Source organism: Phacochoerus africanus, chromosome 4, assembly GCF_016906955.1.
Source record: "Phacochoerus africanus isolate WHEZ1 chromosome 4, ROS_Pafr_v1, whole genome shotgun sequence".
In the NCBI taxonomy this organism is placed as follows: domain Eukaryota; kingdom Metazoa; phylum Chordata; class Mammalia; order Artiodactyla; family Suidae; genus Phacochoerus; species Phacochoerus africanus.
Window position 1 is genome coordinate 15,607,776 of NC_062547.1, and position 16,607 is coordinate 15,624,382.

The following is a 16,607-nucleotide window of genomic DNA, read 5'->3' on the forward strand; positions in this document are numbered from 1 at the left end:
CTTGAATCAACTGGTTCAACAAGGTGAGAAGTAAAGTTACAGCAAGAAATTGCCAAGAGACACCCAGTTCAGGTCACTGATTTTAGGTCACTGATCTTTCAGGTCATGGATTTTTATTGATCTATTTACACTGAGCATGAAGTTTCCTTCTGCTTTTGTTACATATTTGGACTCTAGCTGTTTATCTTTGGTGCTGTTTTTCTTTCCTTCATTCAGCTTTTCCTGAAAGCTGACTTAATACCGTCCAAAGCTGTATTATTTTTCCTCCTTTCCTTTAGAAAGCAAGATGATGACAGGGAAGACCGAGTTTCCTGAACTGTCTGTCTGAGTAGAACGTTTTGGATCCTCCAGAGAAACATTGTCCTAACTATGTTAACACACAGGTGAGAAGTAAAGTTACAGCCAGAAAATGCCTAGAGACACCCAAGTTCAGTACCCCGGACAGCGGCTCAGAGGCTCTGGTAGATGTCTGTTTCTAAACTTCTCTGAAGCTATAATTTCTTAGAAGTTACAAAAGACCTATTAATTCTTGCATTGTCATATAACTTTATATTCTGCATTATGAACCAAACTTCCTTTAGTTATAGGCACAAAATAAATGACTTTCAGGATTTAAAATATATGTTTGCTTTTGCAAGAATTAAAAAAAACCCAACTTTTTATTGGGGTTCTGATATCCACTTCTTGCATCCCTGACATTAATGAACACTTAAATTCCACCCCTTCTGCAAACGTATATAATGTTCTAAGACAGATCGAGATTTTCAAAATAATTTTATAGACTCGATCTGAGTGTGTTTGAATATTTATTTTTAAATCTCTGCATTTTATTTCAGGTGTAAATGCTGGAGAAGAATTAGCAGAGTGGGTATTTCAAGAGAAAATTCTTCTTAAAATTCATTACTTAGAACTGATGGTCAGATAATTAGTGAATTAACCATGCCACTTCTTTTTGGATAATAATTTAAGAAATGTGCTTTAGAGTACTTATACATTATTTAAATTTATTATATTTTATTTAATTTCAAGGCTGTATTTTCTCTTGAAGCATAAGATATTTGATTAGTATAAAATTCTTAGGTAACTTTAGTTTTAGGTATACAGTATTCACAAGCAGAATTCTAGTCGAGAACAAGAACAGTTGAGTTAAAGTTATAAAATCTTCAAGATAAAGTGAATTGTATTGAGGCCCTTTTTGATGCTTTTATATTTTCCTCCATGTTCTTATCAAAGAATAGGCTTATCTATGCTTGCATATCTCCAGTGATAAATACTTTCTTAACCTTCAAAAATATTGCCACCCTAAAATGGACTAGATTCATCTGATTCAATTAAGGTAAGTGCATATTTGACATATGTAGGAGAAGATTTGAGCTTATGGTAGAAGCTTTAACTATGAATACAATCATTCTTATTATTTTGATAGTGTAACCAAAATATAATATAAAAATTTGGTGCAATCCTACAAAAATATAGAGCAGTATTTTAACTGTATTTTTATAGTATATGGAAAATTTCAGCCTCATCATGTGTGTTCACCAATACCATAAGAAAACCAATCTCTCAGTAATTTTATTTCTTTTTACTAATAGATTGGCAAATTGAAGTTTATCCTCATCATTTCATTAAATCCCTGTTGTGATGTTTTTGGTGTTTCTTCACTGGTTATAATCATGTCCATGGTAATTTCAGAAACAGTTCACTTAAATACAAAACTATACAGAAAACTAACATGTGATTATAAATCATTTAAGACATTGGATGAACATTATTTTCTGTATAATTTTGTAATATAACTTGATTATACAAATGAATAAATGAGGCTTAGAGAAATAGCAACAAACTCAGAATTCACAAAATGTATCGAAGAAGAGTAAGTTGATTCCGTTTACAGAGTTTCTTAAAGTTTTGATATACAGAAAAGGAAGATGTTTAATAAAATTGGTTAAGAAAATATTTGGATAATGTCTATGCTTATACTGAGTGACTGACTTCTCATAGAACTTTGGCAAGATGGCTCAGATTTTAGGTTCTACATCTATACTAACTAATTCACTACACAATTATACTGAACAATTAGACAAATATAAGGACATATTTCACTTAATATCAATAACCTGACTTTTAGACATATTTAGATAATGTGATGTCTTTTTATAAGGAGATGATTACTTCTGTAGGAACACGATTTGAATTAAAACAGCTCACCATTCCGTTTATTTTACATCTCCATATTTCTACCTCGTTCTTGCTGCCGCTGTTGCAACCACTTGTAGAGTGCGTAATATTTCTCCGTCACATCATTTATGTTTTCAGTTATTTGACAACTTGAGAAAATGTGATCAAGAATTTATCCAAAGATAATGATTCTCTCGTCTGTCTTACACTTCCCTATGCTAACAGCAGTGATCGCAATAGCATTTTCCTTCAAAGTTTGGATTGGGATTTTTAAGAGCTGTGGTGAATTATACATGTATGATGATCTGGAAAAAGACCAAGAATCCTACCTTCACAAAATGCATATTTTGCTAAAATTGACAAAATTATTCAAAATAATTTGTAATTGAAAATCCTGAAACATACACTTACATAAACTACAAGATGTATTACCATAAGTATCTCTCAGTTTTTATGACAGATTGAGTGACTTGTTAGTCTGTCACCTAGCATACTTTTTTCCAATTGGGATAAGGATTTAAAAGTTTCTCTCACTTTTATCCTCCGTGACATCTCCTCTTGCTCTGCTCACGAGGATGGGATGCAACACAGATTCAGCAGGAATCAGGTTTCTGCCCCCAGATTCACAGGGTATTAACTTCTGATGCTAACACAATATTTAGATTATTTTATTTTGGTCTCCTTTATTAATAGTAGTGGTTTGGACATAATGTGTGATACCCTATTTAAATTTTTCATCAAGCTAATTATCTAACAGTTAACTCTAAATCAATGTCTCTTAGGTAGATACTTATATCTGAAAAATAAACAGTATGTCATCTCTTAAACAGGGAATCAAAATTAGCTGTAATAAGGTAAGTAGAAAGTTGATCAATGGACCAAAAATACATCAAACTGTACTTAAGTACTGCTAAATGTTGAACACTATGTCTGAGAATCATTTTTGCTTTGTTAAAAAAGTGGAGGTTAGGAAGCCTTACAGCAATACTAGACTCATAGGAAGAACAAATGGAGTTTTTTCTCCTCAATGAAATTGGAATTACAATTAAAAATTTTAAGTAGAATTGGTTTCTTATAGGATGGACCAATTTAAAATGTTGAGCCAATTACATATTCACTATCTAAATTGATCTTTAAAAAAGGTTAGAATTTGTGAATCACTGGATTTGATGGCTTCTAAATAATTTTGCTAAAAAAGCATTCTACATTTTTTAAAATAGCCATCCAAAATACCCAGATATGGTACCCAGATATGGCCAGACTAAAGCTGAAAGTGAACTATATAGTGTTTGCATCCTTACTGGATGTCAGGTAGGGGAGCAACAGTGCACTTAGAAATTCACTGAGGTTTTGCTTCCTGTGTCCACAGAAGGATAGGTGTCTGCATGCTCTCCTGGGGCCCCGGGAGGGTTGGAGAAGCTGAGATGTCACTCGGCCATCAGGCCCCAGCTCAGCCTCCTCTTCTGAGGTCCCTGAAGCTCCCACCTACCACACTCCCTTCTCTGAAGGCCAGTAGCATTTTCAATCGGCAAACACTTTTTGGTCCTTTTTTCCCAGGGTAATCATTTGTGTGCCCATGTGCCAGACACACATGTGACTTTCAGCGCTTGGGACCCTTGAATGCCGGAATCAGAGGGAGCCGTGGAAATCGCCTTGTCCAACCCCCATTTTAGAAATGAGAGTTAAGGCCCAGAGAGGGCCAGTGACTTGCCCAGGGTTGCACAGTACTTGAGAGGCAGGCCTGATATTCTGGGCTTGGACTCCCTGTCCAGTGCGCCTGTCCTTTATCACACAGAGTGAAGTGATGTAGGAACTTCAAGGACCCAAGGTGGGGAGTGTCCTTCCCCTGCCTTCCGGCCAGAGGCAGACAGACCCACCTGTTTTGTGAATCTGTCTGGTTTCCACACGTGGTAGTTGTTGGCTTCAGGAAAGAAGCCCCAGAAGCAGAGTTCAGGGAGTCCCCACACCGTCCCCCGCAAACACATGGGTTTATGTCACCAGAGCATGTGCTGCCGTGACCTCTGCGCCTCCGCGGCTGGTAGTCTCAAAAAGCCAGCAGTGGAACAGCTGGTCTAAGGGTTTTCGAACGTTGGTCACTCTGCCACACTTCCTGAGACGCTCCCCGCGCCCACGCCAACCTCAATCAGGGCGTTGCTGCCTGGTTTTCTATTTTACAGCATGGGCTCCTGCACACAGTGACATTTGAGGAAAGAAGTCAGTGGGGAAGAACAGCCTGAAAGGCACTGTGAGCCTAGTTTGCAGTGGAGAGGAACAGTTGACTCTATCAAGACCCTCCAGTTTATGGGGACCCACTCCCAAAGGCCGAGGCTAGTTTTATGTGCAGAGCTGTTTACGTCTCTTCTGTGTCCTCCCCCCCACCCCCCCTTGACCCTGTTGTTTGCGAACCCCTCCTGAAGCGCCTTCCACTTGGCCTTTCCCCAGGTGTCATCTGTGGAGCAGTTTTTGGATGTATCTTTGGTGCCCTGGTGATCGTGGCCGTGGGAGGTTTCATCTTCTGGAGGAAAAAAAGGTGACTCTTGCTTATGTTAATAATACCCTACGTTTATGTATTTATTCATTCATTTATTTCTGCTGCATCCTGTGGCATATGAAAGTTCCCAGGGTAGGGGTCGAATTGGAGCTGCACCTGCGGGCCTATACCACGGCCACAGCCACGCTGGATCTGAGTCGTGTCTGTGACCTGTGCTGCAGCTTGAGGTGACACTGGATCCTTAGCCCACAGAGCGAGGCCAGGGATTGAACCCCCATCGTCACAGACACCGTGTTGGGTTCTTAACCTGCTGAGCCACAACGGGAACTCCTAATACCCTGCTTTTCAAGGGAGCTTTGTATTGTAGATAATCAGATATTCACACAGATGGATGAGATGGGATAATGAGCCCCCAGGTCCCTATCATCCAGAGTCGTCACCGTCTTATTTCATTTCACCCCTCGAGCTGGAGGGTTTTAAAGCCTCAGGTCGTGGGAAGCACTGCAGCAGAAGGTGCTGCTTTCAGATGGGTGTTCTAGTTCACCAGTCAGTGTTAAGAGCTTCCGTTTTAGAGTTAGCTAAGCTTGAACACAGCGTCCGTCTCTGACCAGCTTTGAGGATGCTTGGCCTTCATATCTTTGATAACCTGTGATACAGGGAAGGTAACAGTGCCTAACTCTTGATGCTCAGGGGCATTAAATAAACTGCTTCTGGAGTTCCTGTCGTGGCGCAGTGGTTAATGAATCCGACTAGGAACCATGAGGTTGCGGGTTCGGTCCCTGCCCTTGCTCAGTGGGTTAACGATCCAGCGTTGCCGCCGTGAGCTGTGGTGTAGGTTGCAGGCGTGGCTTGGATCCTGCGTTGCTGTGGCTCTGGCGTAGGCCAGTGGCTACAGCTCCGATTCGACCCCTAGCCTGGGGTCCTCCATATGCCACAGGAAGCGGCCCTAGAAAAGGCAAAAAGACCAAAAAAAAAAAAAAAAAATTTGTAAGGCTGCACCTGCAGCATATGGAGGTTCCCAGGGGGGTCCAATCAGAACTGCAGCTGCCGACCTACACCGCAGCCACAGCAACTCGGGATCTGAGCCACATCTGTGACCTATGCCACAGCTTGTGGCAGTGCCAGAAGCCTTAACCCACTGAGCGAGGCCACATCCTCACAGATACTAGTCAGCTTCTTAACCGGCTGAGCCACAATGGGGAACTCTGCCTCCAGGATTTTTAGAGGGTTTTGGTTGATGGACTTGGAGAATCTCAGAAGCGCTGGGATACTATGGTAGTTTGGGTAGTTTTTCGTTCACCTCACTCCCTTACGTATTGATACACACACTATTTTTTGTCTTTTTGCCTTTTCTAGGGCCACTCCCACGGCATATGGAGGTTCCCAGGCTAGGGGTCCAATTAGAGCTGCAGCCGCCAGCTTATGCCACAGCCACACCAACGCGGGATCCGAGCCGCATCTGCAACCTACACCACAGCTCACGGCAACGCTGGAACCTTAACCCACTGAACGAGGCCAGGGATTGAACCTGCAACCTCATGGTTTCTAGTCGGATTCATTAACCACTTGTGCCACACGTGAACTCCCAGACTGAGCTGATTTTTAAGACCTCTCTTGTTCCCCTCATGTGAGACAAAGCAGTCAGTCCATTTGTACTGAGTGCCTACTATGTGCCAGCCACGATGCCTCAGCAGTTGAGGGTTTGCCCGTGAACAAAACGGGATGGAGTTCCCTGGTGGCTCATTGGATGAAACATCCCATGTTGTCACTGCTGTGGCTTGAGTCACAGCTGTGGAGCTGGTTCAGTCCCTGGCCTCGGAACTTCTGCATGCATCAGGCACTGCCAAAACAAACTCAAAAAGCAAAAAACCCTCGGAAATCTCTGTCCTTCTGGAGCTTACGTGCTGGTAAGAGGAGATAAACAACGTATGTATATAAAGTTTTTAGTTTGTTAGGTGGTGAAAATATGGAGAAAAATAGCATTTCATACCCAGAGGCACCAACTTGTCATCTTCACATGACAGGCAGTGCAGCTCCCTGGAGTCAAGGAGGAAGTGGGGCAGGGTGCTCTCCACTCAACCCCTGCTTTATTTCCTGTTTGGACCTCGCAGTGCCCACTCCTCGGGCCCATCAGGGAGGCAGAGGGGGCACAAGTCCTGCCCAGAACAGTGGGCAGTCCAGAGGGAAGGGCCAGGGCACGTGTGATACCAACGCAAAACGAACTCTGCAAAATGAAAAAGCCCACTAAATAAAGTTCCCGGGGGCGGTTTAAAGGAATAAGTGACAAGGATCCCAGGAGCATAAGAGTGGGTGGCTTGTGCTGAGGCTTAAGCGCGAGTTTAGCGAGAGGATATAAGGGGGGAGGCAGGGGGCGAACGGCCCACTCAGAGGATGGTGAGAGCATTGGGACGTGAGCGTGCAGGGAGCGGGGAGGGGTCGTGAGGTGGCCGCCGAGGACCCTGGCCGGGAAGAACCCTGGGACTGGATAGTAAGCCTGGTTGACTGTTGCGGTCTCACCTTCAAAATGCTGTACCTTCACCACAGCCACAGCAACAAAGGATCCAAGCCACGTCTGCAAACTACACCATGTGTAGGCAGGCAGCTGTATCTCGGATTCAACCCCTATCCTGGGAACTTCCTATGCAGCTGGTGCGGCCCTAATAAAAAAAGCACAGATCTGGAGCACATGACAGTGTTAATTACTCTGGACATGATGCATTCCCTCATTGAAGATAGGAAATATTTAACTTAATGAATTTTATTGTATTTATAGTTGTACAGAGGATAGAAAATGTTTTATTTTTTCTTTTTGCCTTTTTCAGGGGCCACTCCCGAAGCATGTGGAGGTTCCCCGGCTAGGGGTCTAATTGGAGCTGTAGCCACCAGCCTACACCAGAGCCACAGCAACACGGGATCCGAGCTGTGTCTGCGACCTACACCAGCTCACGGCAACGCCGGATCCTTAACCCACTGAGTAAGGTCAGGGATCGAACCCGCAACCTCATGGTTCCTAGTTGGCTTCATTAACACTGGATCCTTAACCCACCGAGCCACAACGGGAACTCCAGAAAATGTTTTATTTTAAAAAGGATGCAGCCTAGAAAGATTCAGAAAAAGGATAGCTATATCTACATTTATCTCTCTACTTACCTGTGTATCATCTATCCATATAACTGATTCACTTTGCTTACACCTGAAACTAACACAACACTGTAAATCCACTATATTCCAATAAAGTTGGAATATAAAGTTCCAATAAAGGTGCTTCTGGATGTAGGGTGGTGTGTAGGACCATTTGGGTCCAAGAGTTGGGGGGCCTTGTTAAGGCAGCTGCCCAGCAGCCCTGCGCTGCAGCGTATCAGCTCTGGCGACAGCCCCTGTGGCTGCAGTGGATCCGCTCTTTTACTGGGCGAGAAACCAAGCGAGCACTCAGGGAGTTGGAGAACTCAGGTTTATTACCCCAGCGGGCTCCAAGAAGATCCTCTCTGGAGTCTGAGCCCCAAAGAGGTTTCACAAGGCTTTTATGCTCTAGTTCTTCCGAGTCCATGCTTGGCTGGTCGGACTTGAGCGAGGTCAGGCAACGTCGTAGATGCGGAAACAAGTTTACAGAAGCAGATGTGTGGGGGAGGGGTGGTGGGGACACTGGGCTGGACTTGGCTTCGTCATCATGGCCGGGGGCTCTCCTTTCTACCTTTTTATTGGGACATTTTCTCCTACAGCCTGAGCACTGGTTCTCCCCTCCCCTTGTGATTTTCTCTGGAAATCGCAGAACGTTTGTACTTATAAGCAGTAGGTGGCGCAGAGCTGAAGTTTGCCCAGAGTGTCTGGCCTGCAGCACCTGTGGCTTCTGGAATGCATGGCCCGCGGGCCTGAGTGGAGCCCGGGCACAGGTGGATGTCTTCTTGCTAAAGCCGAGGAAGTTTAGAGGCAGTTCCCTAAGAGGGCATCTTCTCACAAGTGTTTTGAATGGTCATCTGACCATTACACTTTCAATTGGAGGGTTTCCAGGGCCTGCTGCTCCCGGAGGGTGAATTCAGGAAGCAGAAGGTAGGAGTTCCCAGTGTAGCTCAATGGTAATGAACCTGGCTAGTCTCCATGAGGATGTGGGCTTGATCCCTGGCCTTGCTCAGTGGGTTAAGGATCCGGTGTTGCTGTGAGCTGTGGTATAGGTCACAGACACAGCTCAGATTCCGAGTTGCCCTGGCTGTGGCCTGCAGCTGCTGCTCTGATTTGACCCCTAGCTCAGGAACTTCACGTGCTGCAGATGTAGTCCTAAAAAAAAAAAAAAAAAAGAAGAGGGCAAGTAAATTTTCTGCGCATGGGAGTATCGTTATCATTGGTTGTCATTTTGATGCTGGTGCTAACTGAGACACTTAGCATATTTCCTGGGACACATTCAATCAACATCCAGTAAACGTAGCTATTTATCAACTTAAATTCGTGTTGATCATGTGCTACGGGCTGGCAGAGGGCCCTCGACATGTGCTTTTGTGAAAAACAACAGGCATGATCTCTGCCCTTGTGGAATCGGAAGGCCTGCGGGAGAGACTGGAAGAAGGAGCCAGACCTGTCTCTGATGTTACCCTGCAGCTGGAGTGACAGGCCGGCCCTAGAGGGAGTGGGCAGGGAGGTGGCATGTGCCCAGCCCCTGAGGCAGGAAAGAACTCTGCACTTCTGAAGAGCAGGGAGAAGACTTGGTCTTTGGGGCATGGCTGGTGAGGAAGCTAAGGGCCCAGCATGAAGCTGGAGATGCCATTGAGACAGAATATGAGCTCAGGTAGTCAGTGGAGGAACACGGGTTCTGATACCCACTTTCGATACGGATATTGATTAACCTTTGTGGCTTAAGGGCTCCAGGGAGAAACACCTCCACAGGCCTTGTGTTATTATAGGAAATGCGCATTCCCCACAGGCTTTGTTTACTGCAGGAAATGCAAATCTCTAGCCCACTCCTCAACTGATAAAAAGGAATGAGAGGCATGGTGACTTAATCTAAGGAAAGAAAAGGACAAAGAAACCATAAAACTTACAGGGGACATTTCCACCCCTAAGAGCCTATTGGACAAGGACTGATATAGGGAATTGAGCAAGGCCAATGGGAAAAAAACCCACATCTTTCTGCACCCCACGTTGGTACCCCCCATCTTTGAGAAATAAAAACCCCTATAGGACAATAAAGAAGGGGGCTCTTCTCCCCACTCCCAGCAGCCCTGGGAGCTTCTTGCTTTTCTTTAATAGAGACTTGGCTTGCTTGCTTCCTGTGTGTTCGTGGAGTTCATTCTTCAATTGCTGTGAACAAGAATCCGGATTCCGGTATCATTTTTCCGGTATCGCCATCAGGGGTCGGTGGCCGGCCAAGTGGGCCTTCGTGAGCTGTGGTCAGGAGATGGGAAGTTAGTCTAGCAGCGGTGGGAGGGGCAGACTGGAAGCTGGGAAGCCTGTTAGGGGCTCTGGTTTGGGAAACAGATGATAGCTTTTGTTTTTTAGAGTATAGTTGATTACAGTGTTGTGCCAATTCCTGCTGTACAGTATAGTGAGCCAATCATGCATATATACACATTCTTCTTCTCATATGACCGTCTACCATGTTCTACCCCAAGAAATCAGATATAGTTCCCTGGATGGATGATGATAGCTTTTGAAGGAAGGGGTGGTGAATTTAGAGAGATGGGTGCATTTCTTTTCTTTTCTTTTGGGGTGTAAGTTCCCAGGCCAGGGATGGAACCATAGCAGTGACAGTGCTGGAAACTTAACTGCTAGGCCACCAGGAAACTCCAAGTAACAGGGATGGAGTAGACACAGGTAGTTGTAGAAGTCCCGTTACAGGGAAACTTGGCCGACATTGGGAGACCTCTGTGAGTAAGTAAATTGCTCAAAAAAGCCATCAGAACCAGGCAGGTTTGTTGCATTAGTGGAGCCTTGAGAATTACCTCAGGTCACTGGGTGGGGGATGGGAGGAGGCCTGCATTCCTATTCGGACCAAGGGCAAGAGTTCGAGGACCACGCTTCCTTGGATTTGAATACACCTTACCAGATACTAAGGAGGAGCTACTCCTCCCAGAAAGGAAGAGGCGGGCTTTTCCAACCCCCACTCCCCTTGGATGATAAAAACTGTGTAGCCCACAGGATCCTCGGAGCAGAGTTTCCGTGCCTGCCCGCTTGCATCTCTCACAAGTGTCCTATCCTAATAAATCTATTTCTTGCCTATCGCTTTGTCTCTCGCTGAATTCCTTCCATGCAGAGACATGAAGAAGCTGCACCTCAGTAGTCCAGACACAGGGTGAGTGATTCTAATTTAAAACCTTGGGTTCAAGTCCCAATCTGGGTTTAGGCTGGGTTCGAGTCCCGGCACGTGGGTTCAAGTCCCAATCTGGGTTTAGGCTGGGTTCGAGTCCTGGCACGTGGGTTCAAGTCCCAATCTGTGTTCTGGCTCGGTTCAGACTGTTAATACTGTCAGTGTCACAAGGGTGGGTCTGAGATATGTGAAGATCATGGGCTGGAAACTTCTCTCTTCTCTTGGGCCCACAGATGTCAGTGGAAGTGACAGTACTCATTTCAAACCTAGTCCAATATGAAATTTCACTTGACTTTTCTCCCCCCTCCTGTCCGTCAACCATTGCCATGACAAGAACACCCCTGGGCACTTGCCCTGTGAACCTGGGCCCCAGAATGAATGCATGTGGAACAGAGCTGCCCAGCCAAGCCCCCCCAAACTCCACCTTGGAGCAGAGCTACTTGGCCCAGTCCTGCCTAGGACAGCTGTGCCCTAGCTGACCTGTGGATCCAGGAGACTTATTTATTCCATAAGAATCTATGACTTTGGGGGCCTTTGTTATGTAGCATTTTTGTGGCAATAGCTAACAAAGGTGCAACCCCCTAGATAAGTGATTGGCAGAACTGGGATTTGAATCAACTCCAAAGTTTGGTTCTGAGTTGTCTCTTTCAACAGTAGATGATTTCATTTAAAATGCAGTTTCTTTTCAAAGGCCATTAGGAGAAGAACCTGGAGGTGAGAGCAAACAATAAGGATTTGCCTATACCTTTATCCTGGGGGCCTTTGCTAAAGATTTGGTGAGAGTTAGCTCTGCTGGGCTTCCTGCTGGGCTGGGGGAGCAAATCCACACTCTTTATGCTTTGATTCAGGCCAAAGTTGTCCCAGAATTCTTCTGCATAAACTCTTGTTTTGGGGGAGGCAGGAGGGTGCCAGAAACCTTCACAGTCTATCAGTGACCTGTTGTTCTATTACTGTACTGTTGAAAAACCAGGCTAACCTGCAAAACAGCCCAGCTTTCAAGTGTTTCCTGCTCCTAGCACTTAAACTTGATAAAGACTGCCCAGGTGCAGCATCATGAGAAGTCAAAATCAAGCGATCACCTGGGCTCATAACCTGTAAAACTGAAGTGAGGGAAAAAATGTATAGAACTATAAGGGAATAATTCCATTACAAAATTAGATAAGCACATAGGAAGGGAAGAAAAAACAACTCCAGAATTATGTAATGGTAGCTTTTATTTTTATTTTCTTCTGCCTAAATTTTTAAAAATTTCCCAGTGAGTATAGAGGACTTGTTAAGACTAAAATTTAGCATTTTTTCCTTGGCTCAAAAAGATAAGATATTTCAAGAGGTATTTGTCCAGGTTTACAAAGTTCTTCAAAATGAGTGTGAACCCAGACTTTTTGGACAGCCTCCTGTTGCTAGCAGTTTGTTAAAGGTGAAAGTGAAATTTCTGGAGGTTAGATTTTGAGCTGTTAAACTGGAGGAAAGAGGGGACCCACCTTCTTGCTCCTGGCTAAGTGTGAGTCTGCCCGGTTGGAGGGCCTGGTTGGTATCTGGGGAGCAGATGAGCTGGCAGTGAGAAAATAGGATTACCCCTGTTCTTCAAAGTGAAACCGAGCAAGGCCCCACTGGTCCCTGGGCGCACAAGCCTTTCTTGTGTCCCCCATTTCTTGTTTTTAGGGAATAAACTTCAGCCTCCATGACCTTCTCTGAGTTCCAAAGGGCAGGGTCAAACAGTTGCTAATCAGGGAAGGGGGGCGGGGGAAGATACAGAAACAGGGAGGAGCCATCAGGAAACAATAGCACAACTTTGGGGCAGGGTCCTGGTTCCTCCTCAAGGAATATAGATCACAGTCTTTGAGTTCTTCTGCAGAACAACCCCCTAAGAAAAATGTTAGATATTTATGAAGCGTTCTTTATTCCGGAAAGACCCCCAGACCACTGAACACCAGCTCTGAAAACAATGCCAGCTCGTCTCTAACCTCATCCTTATCTGTGGCCCTATTTTTCATTCCCAAAACTATAAAACTACCTCCTGATCTCTCTTAAGGGGGACACAGTCTTTGAGGCTTTCGTCTGCTGTGACCCTCCTTTGCCTGGCAAAACAATAAAGCTATTTTTTTCTCCTTCACCCAAAACTCTGTCTCCACGTTTCTATTTGGCATGGGTGAGCAGAGGCTGAGTTCTGGCAACAGAAGTTATTGCAGCCCTTCCATCCTTTCTGGGATTCCACAGCTCCCTTCACGGATGAATGTGGAAGATCCCTGGGCCCTCTGGATTAATACATGAGATCCTAGGCTTTATCTTCTAAACGATAGTTATATCCTAAGTCACTTTCCTGCAGGCGGGGGAGGGCTTCTGACTGGAGTTCACTGCTGTCAGTTGTTGGCAACGATTTTGGAAGCTGCCACCAGGTGGCGCCAGAGGACTGTGCTGAGAAAGCAATCTTTAATTCGGCTGTGAGACGGTGGAGAATAGCTTGAAAGAGGAAGGAGATGCTTAAAAATCAACAGCGGGGCTGAGGAAGTGCCCTTGCCAGCAGCCAGTAGCTTTTTTCCTTATACTTTATATGTTCACGGTAAAAAAAAAATTGGGAAATTTAGATGTGAAAAAGAAGGAAAAAATAAAAAATAAATGCCATATGGTCTCCAACCAGATGGCTCCTAAGGCTGCTGGTTATTCACACTCCCCTCCAGGGCTGGTCTGTGTGACCAATAGGATATGGCAGAAGTGATGATCTGTTACTTCTGGGGTTAGGATGTAAAAGACGCTGCCGGAGTGCCCGTGGTGGCTCAGTGGTTAACCAGGAGGTTGTGGGTTCAATCCCTGGCTTTGCTCAGTGGGTTAAGGATCCGGCTTTGCTGTGAGCTGTGGTGTAGGTCACAGACGCGGCTCGGATCCCGTGTTGCTGTGGCTGTGGTGTAGGCCGGCGGCTACAGCTCTGACTGGACCCCTAGCCTGGGAACCTCCATATGCCGCGGGAGCGGCCCAAGAAATGGCAAAAAAGACCCCCCCCCTCCCGCCAGAAAAAAAAAATAAATAAAAGATGCTGCAGCTTTTCTGGCTCTGGCTCCATCTTTCATGGGCAAACCTATGAGAGGCCCTCATGGTGTGGAGGGAGCCTCTTTGCCAACAGCCAAGCGATCTTGGAAGCAGCATCTCCAACCACACGAAGATTGATGGCGGCACTGAGCCAACAGCTGGTCTGCAAGCTCTCGCGAGAACTCGAGCCAGGACACACCCAGCGAAGCCACTCCCCGTTTCCTGATGCTCAGAAACTCTTTAGGCTTTTGGAGCCAGATGGAGCTGGTTTGTGACCTAGCTGACCACCTACTACTGGTGATAACTGTGGACGAGCCACTCCACATCTTTGAACCTCTTCATCTGGAAAGTGTGAGTAGTAGCATGTGCTCAAAGCTTCAAATGAACTAATGTGCCCCCAGTTCAAGATGCTGCTTCTTTACATAGGCAGAGGCAGAACGTTTCCTTGGAGAAAATCTTTTTGTTCTGAGAAGTTATCGAGTGCCCTGCTTAAGTATGCAGAGGTAGTGAGGACAGGAACTTACTATTGTTATGTCTGTCCTGAGGCAGAGCAAAAACTGCTTCTCCCCTTGGTTTGCAGAATTTTCAACAAATTTCTTAAGGGGCTTTCTGGGAAGGAGAAGGCTGACCTTCCCCCCACCCCCAAACTTTAGGTCTCTGAGATTTGCAATTAAGAAAACCTGGTTTGGTGGTTTGACCAAGATCCATCAGTATAAAAAAAAATTTAGAGACCCACCCCCCCCAGAAGGAGCCCACCATGAGGGAAAGGGGAACCTATGTTGGTGAGGTAGGTTCAGCACTGCAGTTTGGGTATGAGGCTTTATTTTGTGTAGCATGTGCCTGGGCTGGAAGCTTCTTTGGGGCCACTGTGTTTTGAAGAGCAGTAGCTGCATATGTGACAGTGAACAAAGATAACTGTGACCTTGGACTCAAGGTGGAATTATACTGTGGCTTGGCAGGAGTCGAGCCTTGCAGCAGCCACCACACATCCATCTGATTACACGGGACCAATTACATGGCTACGACCAAAGACCAATGCCTGGGCATATTTTATATTCTTCTCTCCCCTAATTGGCCTTTAGAAGCAGGAGTCCTTGGGCCTGAGTGCTCTTAGGTAGTTTGGTATGAGGTGGGGGCCAGCTTTCTGTGAGAGAGAAAGGACTTCTGCTCTTAAGGTAGAGGTGGCCTTGAGCCATTAGTTGGGTAAATAAAAGATGGGGTTTAATTTGAATTTTCCAGATGGTGAAAAAGATTACATGAGTTAGTTGGGTAAACTAACTGGTGTTTTACTAACTCCCAGATCTGAACGGTTTAATCCCTGTGTCACAGGTTTTGGGTGTTTCATTGTTGTTGTTCTCTTTTGACAGCTGCACCTGCGGCATATGGAAGCTCCCAGGCTAGGGGGGTCGAATCGGAGCCAAGCTGCCAGGCTGCACCACAACCACAGCAATACTGGATCCTTAACCTGCTAGGCCACCAGGGAACTCTCAGCTGCTTCTCAGTGTATGATTTTGTAGACCTGACAGGGAAACTGGGAGATGCTGTGTCCCAGTTTTGGTCCACACGATGGTTACAGGAGTCGGGAACTGTGAGCTCATAAGCGACTTGCACGTTTAGCAGGGATGTGTTCTTGTAGCCTCCAATCATGCCTTTAATTACTTACCTGAAGCTCCTGGGGATCTCAAGCAGGTAAAAGTTCTTAGCTCTGAAGAACCACCCCCTCATGGGATAACACTAATTTGCTCCTTTGCAAACTTTTCCTAACTCTTTGCCTCAGCTCCTGAGGGCATAATTAGCTGCCAGAGGTTGTCATCACGCCAGAAAGCCTTGGTGTGGCCTCCAGCAAGTGGAGGACTGGTTGATCCTCGAACTCACAAAATAGAAAACTAATTGGTTCTTTTTCTTCCTTCGATGATCATTGTAGCAGCGAGAACTTTTTCTGTTAAAGGCAAAGAGGTCAACATCTGAGTTGAGCATTAGTGGAAACAGCTGAGAATACATGTAATTTTTTTTTTTTTTTTTACATCCATGGTGATATTATATTACACATACTGTTTTTCAACTTGAAAAAAATTTACTGGTATCTTTTGGAGCGCTTTTATTTTTTTATTTTTTATTTTATTTTTTGTGTTTTTGCCATTTCTTGGGCTGCTCTGGTGGCATATGGAGGATCCCAGGCTAGGGGTCGAATTGGAGCTGTAGCTGCCAGCCTACGCCAGAGCCACAGCAACGCGGGATCTGAGCCGCGTCTGCAACCTACACCACAGCTCACGGCAATGCCAGATCGTTAACCCACTGAGCAAGGGCAGGGATCGAACCCGCAACCTCATGGTTCCTAGTCGGATTCGTTAACCACTGAGCCACAACGGGAACTCCTTGGAGCGCGTTTAATATCAGTGCGTGTAGATATACTCCTTTGTATTAGCTCTGGTTGCCATAGCAAAGTATCATACTGGGTGGCTTCAACAACAGGAATTTACTTTTCATAGTTTTGGAGGCTAGAAGCTCAAGTTCAAGGTGCTGGTGGATTTGGTTCCCTGGTGAGGACACTCTTCCAGGCTTGCAGGGGCTGCCTTCTGGCTGTGTCCTGATGTGGCAGAGAGAGAGCGGGGTTCTTTT